The following is a 17,411-nucleotide window of genomic DNA, read 5'->3' on the forward strand; positions in this document are numbered from 1 at the left end:
ATTGATCTAGCACCAGGTGCGATACTTCCCAACTGTTGTGTATATGCCCTGTCAGAACATGAAAATCAACATTTACGAAAATACTTAGATACATTTTTGGAGAATGGCTTCATTCGCCCCTCTAAGTCTCCTGCAGCTTCGCCTTTGTTTTTTGTTCCAAAGCTAATGGAGAACTTCGAGCTTGCATCGACTATAGGGGTTTGAACAAAGTCACCATCAAGAATAAATATCCTTTACCCCTAATTCCGGTCTTATTGGAACAAGTAAAGAGAGCAAAAATCTACATGAAGCTTGACCTTCGAGGTGCTTATCATTTGGTCAGAATGAGAGAGGGTGATCAATGGAAAACAGCGTTCAAGACAAAATATGGCCTTTTTGAATACACCGTCATGCCTTTTGGTCTGTGTAATGCTCCAGCAGCATTTCAGTTTTTCTTGAATGAAGTTCTTAGAGAGTACCTCGACATATTTGCCATAGTCTACATCGATGACATTTTGATCTACTCAGACAATGAAAACGAACATGTCCAACATGTCAAGAAAATTCTTGCAGCCCTTCGAAAACACCATTTATATTGCGAACTAACCAAGTGTGAGTTTCACGTTACTACTGTTGAGTTTATAGGGGTTATTCTTACCCCTCAAGGTATGGTGATGGCAGAAAAGAAAGTAAAAGCTGTATCTCATTGGCCCACCCCAAAGACTGTTTGTGATGTACAATGTTTCCTGGGGTTTGCAAATTTTTACCGGAGGTTCATAAATCATTTCTCCCAGACAGTGGCTCCAATCACTAAGCTACTAAGAAAGAAAGAAAAGTTTGTATGGTCCCAAGAAGCTGATCAAGCCTTCTTGACTTTGAAGGAAGCTTTCTCTACTGCCCCAGTCTTGACTCATCCTGATGCGAATCAACCTTTCATAGTGGAAGCTGATGCTTCAGATGTAGCAATAGGAGCCGTCTTATCACAACGAAATAAAGACACTGGTCAACTTCATCCTGTAGCTTATATGTCTCGGAAGTTGAACGAAGCCGAACAGAACTATGTCATTGCTGAAAAAGAGCTTCTGGCGATTCGTGACGCCTTTAAAGAATGGAGACATCATTTGTTGGGTGCCAAATACACTGTCACAGTATATACTGATCATCGTAATCTGAGTTCCGCCAGGCTTTTGACCACTCGGCAATTACTCTGGATGCTTTTTTTTGCCGAATTTGATTTTGTTGTAACCTTCCGGCCTGGTAAAGATAATCGCAAGGCTGACGCCTTGTCCCGTCAAGAGTCCACCACGTTGCCTGCATTTTAATCCTCCAGAGCTATCATTGCTCCTGACAAGGTTCTATGTATCATAAAAACTGAAGATTTCTTTGAAGAAATTCGCAACTCTTTCACTGTTGAAAAATGGCAAACATGGGCCCAAGTAGATCCCAAAAGGTCAATCAAGAAAGGTTTACCCATTCATGATGCTCGTTTGTTTGTACCCACTACCAAACTTCGCAAGATAGTGTTTCATTGATTGCATGTTACACCTACGGCAGGTCCCCCAGGCACTCCTAAAACTCTTGAACTGATCCAGCGCTATTTTTGGTGGCCTACCCTAACAAAAGATATAAAAGCAATGGTAAACAACTGTGAAGTTTGTGCTCGTATTAAAACAAGTCATTCAAAACCAAAAGGGTTGTTACATCCACTTCCAACCCCGAGTCGTCCATGGGAGCACTTTTCTTTAGACTTTATTACCGGTCTGCCAGTGGTTCAACAGCATTCAGTAATTCTGGTGGTAGTAGATAGTCTCACGAAATATGGACATTTCATCGCCTGTAAAAACTTGCCCACTTCTAGTGAATTGGCAACTATTTTACTAAACAGAGTGGTTCATTATCATGGACTGCCAAAGGTTATCCTCTCCGATCGGGAGTCAGAATTTTCCTCCAATTTCCGTAAGACATGGTGTAAAACACTCCAAGTGACATCTACGCTATCTACTAGTCACCATCCTCAAACAGATGGTCAAACGGAGAGACTAAATCAGACTTTGAAACAATACCTACATGCCTACACTGAAAAGGCACTTCATTCTTGGACATCTATGCTCTGGTTAGCTGAGATAGCTTACAATAACTCATTCTACACTTCTATTGGCGTTACACCCTTTTTTGGTTTATTTGGCTATCATCCTGACACCTTGCCCATCACAATTCCTCAAGAAAGTTCTCTTACTCCAGCTGTGTCAGAAACCATTCAGCATTTACATCAAACCCAGAAACTGATTCAACAGCATTTAGAAAAAGCCAAACAAAAATATAAAAGGCATTATGACAAGAAACATTGTGAGGGACCGCAATATCAACCAGGTGACAAAGTGTGGCTTTCCACAAAACATATAGACTTCAAGAAGAAGCACATGTTTTACCCCAAATTCATAGGTCCTTATACTGTCCTTCAGCAAATCAATCCGGTGACCTATAAACTACAATTGCCCAGATCCTTACGGATTCATCCAGTGTTCCACCCTTCCCTCTTGAAAAAGGCAGTCCAAAAGGTCCACCCTCATCCAGCTCCTGTTCTAGTACAAGGGGAAGAAGAATATGAAGTCAAGAAAGTGTTTGATTCTAAACTGAGAGGGCGTAATCTATGGTACGTAATCTCATGGAAAGGTTATGGTCCTGAAAGTAACTCATGGGTTTTCGCATCTGATGTTCATGCTCCAGTAGTTGTGAGACGCTTTCATCATCTTAATCCAAGCAAACCAGGCCCTAGAGCGCGTCTGGGAGAGGGGAGTACTGTCAACACCAGAGCAGTACGCGCTCTATTGGCGACAAAAATGCAAAAACCCAGCACTCTCAAAACAACGTAATTTATGCATTGTGCTGATATGTTGTGGTTTAACCTTTTGCATTGCAGAGTTCAATCCTGAAAAGTTATTTTTAATATGCTTACAAATACTGTTCCTTTACAATGTATTGCTGCAGGTTTTCAGAGTATGTTAGGGTGTGGCCCCTTTCCAGGGCCTTCCAGAGACTTTCCCTGCAACATGCCTGGGCGTGGTTCTGGGCTGGGCCAAGTCTCTATAAAAGAGAGCCAGCCCAACTCTCAGTGCTCACTATTCAGAGGTCCTGGTGCAGAGCAGCAGCTTCTTCCTGAGCTCCTGTCCCGGCGGCCTATTTGGATCTTCCAGTCTTCTGCCCTTCATCCTTCATTGGTGATCATTGATCCAGGCGGTAAGACGGTGGTTGGACTGTTCCAACACCGTTATTGAGAATTTTCATATTCTTGGTTTAATTCTTAAATGAGTAACAGATTACTTGCGCGCTACCATTTCTTGACATTTATATGGTAGTTTACAAATAGGCAAGACGCGCGATTTGTTTCATAAAGGTTTGACTTTGTTATTCATTGCGTGCTACCATTTCTTGACATTGGCATGGTGGCTTAAGAATCAGCAAGACGTGCAATTCGTTTTATGGTGTTTAAACATTGTTGTCCATTGCGCGCTACTATTTCTTGACATTTACATGATGTTTTACGAATTGGCAAGACGCGCAACTCATTTCATGAGGATTTAACTTTGTTGTTCATTGCGCGCTACAATTTCTTGACATTTACATGGTGGCTTAAGAATCGGCAAAAGAAGCGCGATTCATTTCATTGTACTTTGATCTTGTTATTTATTGTGAGCTGTTATTTCTTGACATTTACATCGTGTTTTACGAATCGGCAAGACGCGCGATTCGATTAATGATGATTTGACTTTGATATTCATTGCGTGCTACCATTTCTTGGTATTTTACATGGTGACACTCGAATCGGCAAGACGCACAATTCTCTCCTCGAGTTTATTTCATGTTGTTTATTGCATGCCACTATTCTAAGATATTTATTATGTAATATTCGAGTTGACAAGTTATGTGATTTGTTTCCTGAATCCATATTGTGTTATTCATGGTGCACAATCCGTTTATGGTGTTTAATATATATATGTATATATATATATATATATATATATATATATATATATATATATATCTGCAATATGCGCAATTTGTGTTGAAACATTTTAAGAGTACACAGAAGGCCAGAGTTTCTAGATGCAATATTGTATGGTCCTGGTATACATTCTCAAAACAGGATTTATATGGCTGATTTAAAATTTAGTCAGAATGTTTTTTCTGATTCTCATGTAAAGGAAAGTACTTGAATAAGAAAGTTTTCATTTAATTCATCTTGATTCCCTTGCAGGTATCCGGCCATCTTGAAACTTAGTCATTTTAAACTTAACTCTGAAATTGTTCATGTTTTCAGAGTGACTAGGCTTAGAATCAAAGTCTAGTATTGATTTCAGGAGATATAATTTTCATATTGCGTGTTCTAACCTTTTTCTTACTACAGGTCTCCTTCCCAGCTGTTCCCTTCCAAATCCCCTCTTCCATTCTTGAACTCTCTCAGTCTCTGTGATTTATCTATCAGAGTCTTGGAGCTGTTCAGTGGTGGACGTGTTGGGAATGTGCACAGACCCCGAGGAGCTGGTGACTCTGAAAGGCTTAACCATGCAATACTATCACAAACCTCAAAGATTGTCTTTGGATTCACACTAATAAAATCTTTGCTCAATTCTGGTAGAGTGACAAAAAGCAGTCAGGCTTTACTAGAGGAATATGTGTTAAGCATTTCAGAGTACAAACATTAACGATAAATACTTGACATGACTTAAAAGAAATCTGAATCAATTTATAAAAAGTAAAGTAGATTTTTATATAAATGTATGCACCAAATTGAACTTGATCATATACATATAAATGGAGTTATGGATTTTAGAAAGAAAAATAAATCACAGCAATTCAATACTGCAGAACTTTTGCATTGCCTTCAATGGGAAAAAGTAATAGTGTTGATTGGTCACTTGCAAGTCAAGTGGCGGGGAACCCACGAAGGGTAAAGGTGGTGTGGGTTCCAGAACCAAGCCACAACCGTGAGTTAAATTTTACCTGGCCCATGGAAGTTGGGTGCAGAGTTGTCCTGGCTGTTAGTGGTGCTGAATGGGAGCTGCAAGAAAAACTGTTTTTACAACTTTCACAGTGCTGCAGGGAATAAGATGCAAAAGCACAACAAAGGAGACAGTGCTGATGAAGGATGCAAGTTGGGTGGAGTTCCCCCTAGGTGCAGCATCAAGTATGTGGGCAGTTGCTGGACTGGCGACAAACAAACCTTGATAGTGGTAAGCACAGCATGAGGTTAATTTGATACCTAGAGGTCCAGGGGAACACAGTAGTGGCCTGAATCTTTGTGGAGGGCTTGAAATACAGTTCCCACAAGGCACAGGTGATCCCTCAGAGGGCCTGATGTCCATTGAGTTTTTGGTTTTGGGGCGTTGTTTTGCCTGCAGATTTGCAGGGGATGAGTGCCATTAGTCTGAGGAAGTCCCTGTCTGAGGGAACTGACATTTAGCCTACAAAGAGTCTCTATCCAGCACTTCCAGGATCATTGTCATAGGCACAGAGTATACCTCTTTTTGTTTGTGTTGTCCTGTTCACTGTCCTCTTTAATGTAATTTTAGTCTGAACTGAGGTTCTGGTGTCAGGGAGGCCCCTTAAATCCTAGATTTAGGGTTGTTAGGGGTATGGGTGCAAGTGGCCAATGGGCAACTAGCCTCACTGGCTAACCCACCCCTGAAGTGGCCACATCTGGTCGGGTAGGTCACCTTTTACACACAAAATATGCAATTTCCACCACTTTACACCATCGCAGAGGTCTTCCTAGCTGTACAGATCAGGCATCCAACCTTAGAGGTGTGGCTAGACTTCTGGGGATGTACATCTCCTGCATATCCAATTTCCCACCTCTCCAGGTGCAAATGCGAATATGAGCAGGGGGAAGGCTGTTTTCTCCTTTGGGAGTTAGCCCTGACGCATATCAGAGGCGGTGTGGCATTTGAAGCTCACAGCCTTGATGTGCCACTTCATTAGCCTTCCTGGGAGGGAAGAGGTGTCAACTCCTACCTGCCTTTGTTCCTGACTTCTGGGAGTGTTCACACTGCCTGGCAGGAGGTAAAAATCCCTTCTTGGAGGCAGCAAGTGCGGGCTGCCAGCCAGAGCACAAGATAGCTGGGGCAGCCAGATGGGCAAACTCTAAGGCAGCCACCTGAGTGCATGACATGTTGCTCTTGACACAAAAAACGTGTCAGGGGTGCGGAGGCATGTTGTTTGATACCACACACAACACGTTTAGATGGTACCATTATGGAACTACCATCCCGAATTTGCCCTGGTGCCAGCCTATATTATCCTATGGAAAGCCTATCTCTTAGAGTGTCTTTTAGTGATAAAGGCCACTATAGGGATATATAAGCTTGCTTTTTTTTATACTCTCGCCCTAAATATAATGCACTCTGCCTCCTGGGTAGATGAGCCCTTCCTTAGGGGTGGCTGACATATTAAAAGATAGTGTTTGGCCTTGCCACACACGTTAAGAGCAAAGTTGAGTTTGTGCAGTTTGCACTACTGCTGCAGTCTGCAATGGCAGGCCTGGCAGTCAAAAGTTTACTTGGGTCACTTAGGGTGGCACAAACAGTGCATTAGGCCCTGGTGACACATTAACCACCCATGCCCTGAGTACCACTGGTACCATTTGATAGCGACCTATAAGGGGGATAACGTCCTTGGCAATTGAGGTTACCAATTCACACATATCAGTTTTAGGGAGACAGCACTGGCAGTGGGGCCTGGTTAGCAGCCACAATGCACTTTCAGAGCCAGACACACCATCATTTGAGCTAAAACTGGTGGGGGGGGTTGACCATACAAGAAGGCACTTTCCTACAGGTTCTTTAACATTTTGCTAAGAGAAACTGCCCTTGGACAATAGGGGATTGAGCTAATAGCTGCTCCAAGTTGGCATCTGTCCAACACGGAGCTCTAAGGTCCCCTAGCAAACTATTAAATGCCAAGCTTCTCAGCAATTATGTTTGCTGATGATATATGGAAGCACGCGCTACCATCGAACACATGTCTTTTCTGTCCTAAGTTGGAATCCTTCTGAAACAAAATATCTAGTAACACAATAATCATCATATTGAAAGACAGTGGATGACCATCAGTGGACCTCCATTTTATCTCCTTAGTTCCCTCTAAGTCCCTAGAAACGAACAAATTCATATTATATGATCTTCTGAAAACCTTTGCACTACAATTTCAACCTTTATCCTATTTGCAGCAGTGGAACTCAGCCTGCTCTAGAGACTCCTCTGACCTCCTGTTCAGCGTCTGTTGCCCTCCCCTCTGCAGCTCCATCTGTTGGTGCTGTTGCCTCTGCCTTGAGCAAACTGAGAGCCAGCTTGACTCTCAGTTTGAGCCCCACCGCCACCCACAGGCTCCCACCTGTGCCTCATCCCTGGTGGCCTAGTGGCTATCTGTATGTAAGTATCTTCTGTCTCTCTTCACTCCTGCCTTTTACTTCTCCCTTTACTTCTGTTTTTAATTCCATTTTTATTTTTCTGTCGTATACTCTATTTTTCTTCCCTTGTCTCTTTTTCTCCCTTCTCTTGCCCTCGTTTTCCCCTGTGCCGCTGCTGCCCCTGCGGCCCTGTCCCCCTCCACCTGCAAAGCACTTTTCCTGCCCTCCCGCCTCCCAACTGACTGGACCCCGACTCCCCACTGCCCCCTCCTTAATGGCAGCTGCACACAGTGGGTGCTCTGCTGGTGCACCAAAGGCAAGCCCGTCTGCGCCCGCCCATTCCTGGACTGCGTCCAGGGCCACGGACCATGATTCTCGCCTCATCCGCTGGTTCGATGCCTGCACTCTAAGCACCCTCAAACCGGGAAGATCCTCAGCCTGCCACCAAGCCAAACCCAGGAAAACTCATGGACCTTTTTCTTGCTATGCCCGCCTCAGCACCCTCCAAGGACCATTTATGCTCCCGCATCTAGCACGGACGGCCACTTCAAGGCATCCTCCTCCACATGCACTCCCTTGTCAATCACGCTGTAGAAGTCTGGGACCTCCACGATTTAACAACCCCAGAAGTTGCATTCTTCACGGAGACATGGATCACCCCCACCGCTGCCCAAGAGATCACCAAAGCCATCCCAGACAACTACAAAATCATCCACAAGCACAGAGCCAACCGGCCTGGAGGAGGCATTGCCATAGTCTAGAAGAACAACTTCCGCCTGACAACCATCGAGTCACAGTCTCAGTCAACCCACTACCACATACACTTCCAGATTCAGACCAGCCCAAACACCTCCCTCTGTAGCACCCTTATCTACAGGCCGCTTGGACCCCGACTCCAGTTCTGCGAAGAAATCGCCGACCTTGTCACCCCCCCAAGAGCTCATCTCCTTCCAGTACATCCTACTCAGCGACCTCCACTTCCACCTTGATACCCATGATGAACCCAACACCACAAACCTCCTGGACAACCTCACTACTCTTGGCCTCAAACAACTCGTCTCCGTCCCAACCCACAGAGCAGGACACATCCTTGACCCCATTTTCTCAAAAAGGGACAACATCACCATCTCCCTCACCTCCGAACATCATTGGACCGACCACAAGTTTGTCCACTTTACCCACACAGAGAATACTGCATGCCACTACGCCCCCCTGTCCCTCTGGAAGATGATGGGGCAAAGTCACAGAAGCACAACTCACCAACGCTTTCAACCACTCCCTCCCACCGGACGCAGTGGATGGAAATGAAGCCGCAAGCAACCTACACCACTGGCATTCGAACACACCAACAACGTAGCACCCATAAGGAAAAAAACAGGAAATCAACAAAGCAAAACACCTAAATGGTTTACAGCAGACCTACAGGAATCCAAGCGCTCCTGCAGATGACTAGAACAGAAATGGAGGATCAGCAAATCAACCGAAGAACGCACAGACTACAAAAATGTAATCCCCATGCACCACCAGAACATCAGAGCCACCAAAAAAATCCACCTTTCAAGCATGCCTCAACACCAGACTCACAACAGCAAAGAGTTTATGAACCCGAGACAGAACCTCTTCCATCCCTCCCTCCCAAGGCCACTGCAATGACCTCGCTGCCTTCGTTCACCGAAAAATCCAGGACATCTACGAAGGCTTCAGGAACCAAAATCTGCCAGCACCACTCACCACCACAAACCTAGCACCTCACCAGATACTCCTCGACCCCCATCACCAAAGAGAACACCCAAAGACTGATGAACTCCATCCACTTGGGAGCACCCTCGGATCCATGCCCTTATCATAACTTCAACCTGGCCAGTGCTACTATAGCACCAAAGCTCTGCCGAACTATCAACCGATCCTTCGAGACCGCCACCTTCCCTTCAGACTGGAAGCACGCTGAAATCAACCCACTACTCAAGAAACCCACCACTGACCCTAGGGAGCTGAAGAACTACAGAGCCATCTCTCTGCTCACTTTTTCAGCCAAGGAAACAGAGAAGGCTATCAACCAGCAACTCACCAAATTTCTCGAGACACACTGTATTCTAGACCCATCCTAATCTGGATTCAGAATCAATCACAGCACCGAAACTGCACTCTTAGCAGCCACTGATGACATATGCATCATCCTGGACCACGGAGGCACAGCCGCACTCATCCTCCTCAACTTCTGTGCTGCATTTGACTTTGTCTCCCACTCCACTCTCTGCGACAGACTACATGACACTGGCATCCAAGATAAAGCTCTAGATTGGATCAGGTCCTTCCTCACCGGAAGAACACAGTCTCAGACTAGTGCCGTTTATGTCAGAACTCAAAGACACATGCTGCAGAGTGCCTCAAGGATCTTCACTCAGCCCAACGCTTTTCAACATCTACAAGGCCCCGCTTGCCAGGATCATAAAACAACATGGGCTAAACATAGTCTCCTATGCCAACAACACCCAACTGATGCTCTCCCTTTCTGAGGACTCTGCTGAGGCCAAGAGAAATTTCCACAATGGGATGAGAGCAGTCGCCACCAGGATGGAGGCCAGCTGCCTCAAACTCAAGTTGGACAAGACAGAGATCCTCGTAATCGGCTCCACCCCCTCTGCCTGGAATGATTCCTGGTGGCCCACTGCTCTGGGAAACACCCCCACGGACCAAGCACGCAACCTGGGCATCATCCTGGACTCCTCTTTATCCATTACTCACCAAGTCATCCACATCTCTTCCACATGCTTTCCTGCCTTCCGACTCCTGTGTAAGATTTTCAAGTGGATTGCCTCAGACACAAGGCAGACAGTCACCCCTGCACTCATCTGTAGCAAACTGTAGTATGGCAACACACTCTATGCCGGCACCACCAAGAAACTTCAATCAAGACTACAAAGATTCCAGAATGCAGCAGCCAGACTCATTCTGGACATCCCCCAACACAGCCGCATCTCCTCCCACCTCAGAGACCTACACTGGCTTCCAGTCAACAAGCGCATCACATACAAACTCTTGATCCACACCTACAAGGCACTGCACAACAGAGGACCGGCATACTTCAACCACCTTCTCGCCTTCTGCGCATCCAATAGACATTTCCGTTCCTCCCAGCTCGCTCTTGCAGCCAACCCCAAGATCCAGAAATGCACAGCAGGAGGAAGATCCTTCTCCGGCCTAGCAGCTCAGACATGGAACATGCTACCTCTCACTCTCAGGCACACCCCATCACTGAAACAGTTCAGGAAGGACCTCAAGACCTGGGTCTTCGACTGAGCAGCACATCCACAAACAGTGCCTTGAAACACTATTGGTGACTAGCCACACCCTACAAACCTATGATTGATGCTTGATTGCTTAAGAGAACTGATATCAATTTGGACAAACGGGCACACTACAAGCCTAAATGTGAGAATAAAGGGTTCTGTTGTAATATTTCTTATTCAAGTACCCAGCAATCAGTTTGGAAAATGTGGAACATTTCTAAAACACAAATCACTTATAGAAAACACTGGTACATAACTAACTTCCCCCAAAATGTACTGTTTTCTTATCAGAGACGCCTACTCGTGTGCTGATTTTCACTATTTGTTGCACCAATTTTAAAATTCTTAAACTATTTTGAACACAAAATCCTGTTTTGCGCCAAGGGCCTCGGTACACAAATGCATTCCACTGACACCAGCTCGATTTGTGTATCTAGCGCCTATATCTATGTTTACTATATAAATATGTCTTACAAAGTTAATGAATGAGTCGTGCTCATGCATCAAGCTTTTTCAGAATTCATTTAAGATTCACCCAAATTGTAATAAGAGAAAGTAGTCTGACGCGACGGAAGGGAAAGATAGCAGTTTGAATATTCTGCTGAACATTAATTATGCAAATCAATGTTCACGGTAGGAAGAAAGTGGCACAGAGTATATGGATGAAATTCCACGACTGATATAGAGTGATGAAATGAAACCTTAAAATATTTTTTTTACTGTGGTAATCATCGACAGCCAGTCTACGTTAGTCAGTTGCCAGTGACAGCTCATGTACTGGAATTGGGGCTCTGCCTCGCCCAATTTAAAGGCTGTTCCCTCCAGATAAATTGTATTCTCACCTTTTGCTTTGAAATGTTAATATCGCTGTCTGGCCCTATCTGCAAGCAAGGATCGGACTCCAGTCACTGTTGAGTGTACTGTGGATGTCACGTTGAGGCTATAGTCCTCAAGGGTTGCAGGCTGTACCCCAGCGTGAGGCCGAATGAATGGCGTGATTATGCAGCCACAGAAAGTTATCTCCCGCACTGCTAGCTCCTAGTTGTACGGATGAAAGTCACCTGCTTCATCCGGCCTCAGAGCCTGAATTATTAAACCAGAGTCTTCAGCCCTGAATATCTTACATGAGTTATGTTAATGCGTCACAGTCATAACAGGCATATGAATGTGCTATGAATGTGCTATGCCCTTTAAAATATATCTCTTCTCTCTTGCTATCGTGTTTTTCTCTGCCTCTGATGCCAGCCATCTCTTCCGTCCTTGCTCTCCTATTCCAGTCTCCCTCGCTCTATATGTTTCTTTAATCTCACTCCGAGTAAAAAATACTCTTCAAATGCCACTGTCTCTCCATTACTATCACCTCTTTTCCATGGATCAACTCTCCAAAGCATACCTTGCCTGGTTGTCTCAATTAAACACTAGAGCTATGATGCTCTGCTGAGAATTTAAAACTGATATGTGAACGGTATAAATTTGTTGACAGCAGATTTTAAATTCTTCTGTGCCACAACTGGCCAAATATGAAATGCTAATGAATGGAAATAAGATCCAATATTCTCAGCATTTGATGCTTTTATATACTTGTCACACTCTACATAACTTGTTTTTGAGTAACATACATTCACCCAGAAGGGTATTTTGGCACTGAAATTCATATATTTATTGTTACCTACATTAAAAAGGCGCTCATTCTATCAACCGCAGAAGGATGAAAGGCTGAGTGGCCAAACCTAGATTCATACGTGTGAATAGGCATTCAAAAATATTACTAGAGTGGATGCATTAGCTCACTGAGCCATTTAACCAAAGGCAGACTTTAACCTTTCTCTTCGATGTCTCTCCCTGCTGACACGATTTGGCGTTTGTATGTATAGTATATGTGTGCGTTCATGTTATATAAGCATGATTTTATGTCTCTATGCATTATGTATGTGTTTATAAATGTATATAGCATGTACAACTAGGTATCCAGCTGTGTGAAGGTGTGATTAGTTTTGTTGAAAATGCAACTGAAGCTGTTATAAAACATTAAACCCTCATCGCCAGTGATTTCTCAGAAGTGTTTTTTAAAATGTGATACAATCGGAATTGGAATTTAAAAGGTGTGATCATTGTAGCGTACTACAAGTTCTGCCCTTAAAATGGGACATGTGTTGCAGATTTTGGTGCTCAGAACACCACAATCTAGGAATACTGGCATTTATCTTGCGCTTTTGTCTGGACTGTTGAAATTTACTGGACAAAACTTCAGGGATGCTTTCATTAATGCGAAACTCGTGATTTCGATCCTAGTGCAGCCATTAGTTTGCACAGGGATTAGAAAAACAACGGTCCAGTCATAATGAGCCACGACAACTTTCTAGGTTGCTGTAGTTAACTGTTGGGGATGGCAGCATCCCCAAGAACATCTTTCACCACTGCTATAGGCAGCTCCACGGATACATCAGTTAGTTCATGCTCACCTACTGTATTCATTTACAATCATACTTTTATTTACACCTGGTTAGTGTGCTGCCTGTGACCACATTACTATTAGGTAATGCTTCCTTTAAAGTCACTAGGCATGAGAAAAAACTTTATATCATGCACATTTTAGACTATTGCATGTACTGTTTTAAGGCAAAGAAAGAGACATTGAAATTCTACATTTCAAAAGATGCAACGCCGGTGGCAAACTCAGCATCCCAAGCAGTTTTGTGCATTATCACTGCACAGTGAGCATCTTTGGCCTTATTGAGCAACACCGCTGGCACAATGAGCAGCCCTGCCCTTTTTGTGCAGTACCACTGGCACAGTGAGCAGCCCTGGCCTGTGAGTGCAATACCAAAGGCATAATGAGCAGCCCTGGCCTTTCTGTGCAATACTACTGACACAGTGAGCATCACTGGCATTTGCAAAGCCACTGAAACAAAGAGCAGCTCTGGTCTTTTGTGCAATACCACTGGCACAGTGAGCAGCCCTAGCCTTTTTGTGGCGTACTACTGGCACAATGAGCAGCCCTGGCCTTTTTGTGCAATACCACTGACACAGCGAGCATCTCTGGTGTTTGTGTACAACACCCAATGGCATAATGGGCAGCCCTGGCCTTTCTGTGCAATACTACTGACAAAGTGAGCATCACTGACTTTTTTGTGCAAAGCCACTGAAACTAAGAGCAGCTCTTGCCTTTTGTACAGTATCACTGGCACAATGAGCAGCCCTGGCCTTTTTGTGCAATACCACTGGCACAGTGAGCAGCCCTAGCCTTTTTGTGGCGTACTACTGGCACAATGAGCAGCCCTGGCCTTTTTGTGCAATACCACTGACACAGCGAGCATCTCTGGTCTTTGTGTACAACACCCAATGGCATAATGGGCAGCCCTGGCCTTTCTGTGCAATACTACTGACAAAGTGAGCATCACTGACTTTTTTGTGCAAAGCCACTGAAACTAAGAGCAGCTCTGGCCTTTTGTACAGTATCACTGGCACAATAAGCAGCCCTGGCCTTTTTGTGCAACACCACTGGCACAATGAGCAGCCCTGGCTATTTCTGCCAAATGATTCTTTCAAGCTGGTACACTAAGTATATGGAAATATGGAAACTCTTCAATATTTGAGTAGTTTCTTTGCGTCTGTAAAACTTCAGTTAAAACATGTTTTTGAGCTGAGTTTGTTTGAAAAATAAGTCGAATACATGCATCATTTAGTTCCATTTTCCATATGATACCCACCAAATTCAACTTCCTGCTTCCTATACCTCTGGGGAGAATCGGGCTAGCTGGTCATGCAAACATTCCTTTGAAACCCTATATAAGTGTTTCTTCAAAAATGCCTGCATAAAGTACACCTTTTTGATCATGTTTGTAAAGAAGACATTCTTGAAAATGTATCATTTATCTTGAAGAAAATTCGCAAACTCCCCAACACCCGCCCCCTTCGCCCCCAAAATGCCCCCTGAACTCTCCCTTCAAAAAGCCACCATTTGGGAGTGAGCGTGTGCCAGTTTCATTTGCTATTCTCCCTTGCATTTTTTGGTGCAGGATTTCTGCCCCACAACTTTTAGGGGCATATTTACAAGCCCCTAGCACCTCCTTGCATCGCCTTACCATCATTTTTTTTGTGTTAAAGTAGTGTCAAGGAAGCCTTTTTCCCGTGACATATTTACAAGTGGATTGCACCACTTTGTATCCCCTTGCATCACATTATGCCTGCACCAGGCATAATGTATGCAAAGGGGGAATTCCCCCACAGGGAGGCCAAAAAATGGCGCAGTGAAATTTTCGAGATTTCACTGCACCATTTTTCACCTCATTTTTAAAGCTGGCAGGCGTTAAAGTGACGCTCTCATTGTTTCCAATGGGCCTCCCCACTCATTGCTGGACTAGGGCCATAATTTTTGCCGCTGGTCGACTAATGCACCACCATAGAGTCCAAAATGTTGACACCATTGTGCTAATGTGCAACATGTTGTGACATATTGCAAATACTGTGCTATGATGGTGATGTCAGGTGGTTGCAGGGGGGTGCAAGAAAAGTGGCATATCACAGCTGATGCGCCACTTGTAAGTATGCCCCAAAGGCTGATTTGCATATGGCTGGGTCCAAACTGGGGTGGCATGGTGAGCAAAAGAACGATGGATTAAACCCAGATCTGTGACTGGCGGTGAGTGCTTGCATTATTCAGCACTGGGAAGGGTATGCCCAGACGTGGGTCCCTTGCTCACTGTGCCACTGGATTCAAGCTAGCTTGGCTATTGAAGGGTGATACCCTGAAACCGGTCTCAGGATGCTTGTTTCCGGTCCAGGGAGGACCTGGCCTGGCAGTTCGGGCTGGAGTGATCCCATGAGGAACAGGGTCAAGACTGATTTGCATATAGCTGGGTCCAAACTGGGGTGGCATGGTGAGCAAAAGAACGATGGATTAAACCCAGATCTGTGACTGGGGGTGAGTGCTTGCATTGTTTAGCACTCCGCCCATCATCCTGTTGTGTTGCTAAAGTTGCCCTAAGTGGGAAGGGTATGCCCAGATGTGGGTCCCTTGCTCACTGTGCCATTGGATTCAAGCTAGCTTGGCTGATGAAGGGTGATGCCCTGAAACCGGTCCCAGGATGCTTGTTTCCGGTCCAGGGAGGATCTGGCCTGGCAGTTTGGGCTGGACTGTTCCCATGAGGAACAGGGTCAAGACTGATTTGCATATGGCTGGGTCCAAATTGGGGTGGCATGGTGAGCAAAAGAATGATGGATTAAACCTAGAACTGTGACTGGGGGTGAGTGCTTGCATTGTTCAGCACTCTGTCCATCATCCTTTTGTGTTGCTAAAGTTGCCCTAAGTGGGAAGGGTATGCCCAGACGTGGGTCCCTTGCTCACTGTGCCATTGGATTCAAGCTAGCTTGGCTGATGAAGGGTGATGCCCTAAAACCGGTCCCAGGATGCTTGTTTCCAGTCCAGGGAGGACCTGGCCTGGCAGTTTGGGCTGGACTGTTCCCATGAGGAACAGGGTCAAGACTGATTTGCATATGGCTGGGTCCAAATTGGGGTGGCATGGTGAGCAAAAGAACAATGGATTAAACATAGATCTGTGACTGGGGGTGAGTGCTTGCACTGTTCAGCACTCCGTCCATCATCCTTTTGTGTTGCTAAAGTTGCCCGAAGTGGGAAGGGTATGCCCAGACGTGGGTCCCTTGCTCACTGTGCCACTGGATTCAAGCTAGCTTGGCTGATGAAGGGTGATACCCTGAAACCGGTCCCAGGATGCTTGTTTCTGGCCAGGGAGGAACTGGCCTGGCAGTTCGGGCTGGACTGTTCCCATGAGGAACAGGGTCAAGACTGATTTGCATATGGCTGGGTCCAAACTGGGGTGGCATGGTGAGCAAAAGAACGATGGATTAAACCCAGATCTGTGACTGGGGGTGAGTGCTTGCATTGTTCAGCACTCCGTCCATCACCCTTTTGTGTTGCTAAAGTTGCCCTAAGTGGGAAGGGTATGCCCAGACGTGGGTCCCTTGCTCACTGTGCCACTGGATTCAAGCTAGCTTGGCTGATGAAGTGTGATACCCTGAAACCGGTCCCAGGATGCTTGTTTCCGGTCCATGGAGGACCTGGCCTGGCAGTTCAGGCTGGACTGTTCACTTGAGGAACAGGGTCAAGACTGATTTGCATATGGCTGGGCCCAAACTGGGGTGGCATGGTGAGCAAAAGAACGATGGATTAAACTCGGATCTGTGACTGGGGGTGAGTGCTTGCATTGTTCAGCACTCTGTCCATCATCCTTTTGTGTTGCTAAAGTTGCCCTAAGTGGGAAGGGTATGCCCAGACGTGGGTCCCTTTCTCACTGTGCCACTGGATTCAAGCTAGCTTGGCTGATGAAGGGTGATACCCTGAAACCGGTCCCAGGATGCTTGTTTCCGGTCCAGGGAAGATCTGGCCTGGCGGTTTGGGCTGGACTGTTCCCATGAGGAACAGGGTCAAGACTGATTTGATTATGGCTGGGTCCAAATTGGGGTGGCATGGTGAGCAAAAGAATGATGGATTAAACCTAGATCTGTGACTGGGGGTGAGTGCTTGCATTGTTCAGCACTCCGTCCATCACACGTGGGTCCCTTGCTCACTGTGCCACTGGATTCAAGCTAGCTTGGCTGAAGAAGGGTGATACCCTGAAACCGGTCCCAGGATTCTTGTTTCTGGTCCAGGGAGGAACTGGCCTGGCAGTTCGGGCTGGACTGTTCCCATGAGGAACAGGGTCAAGACTGATTTGCAT

Source organism: Pleurodeles waltl, chromosome 8, assembly GCF_031143425.1.
Source record: "Pleurodeles waltl isolate 20211129_DDA chromosome 8, aPleWal1.hap1.20221129, whole genome shotgun sequence".
NCBI lineage: Eukaryota > Metazoa > Chordata > Amphibia > Caudata > Salamandridae > Pleurodeles > Pleurodeles waltl.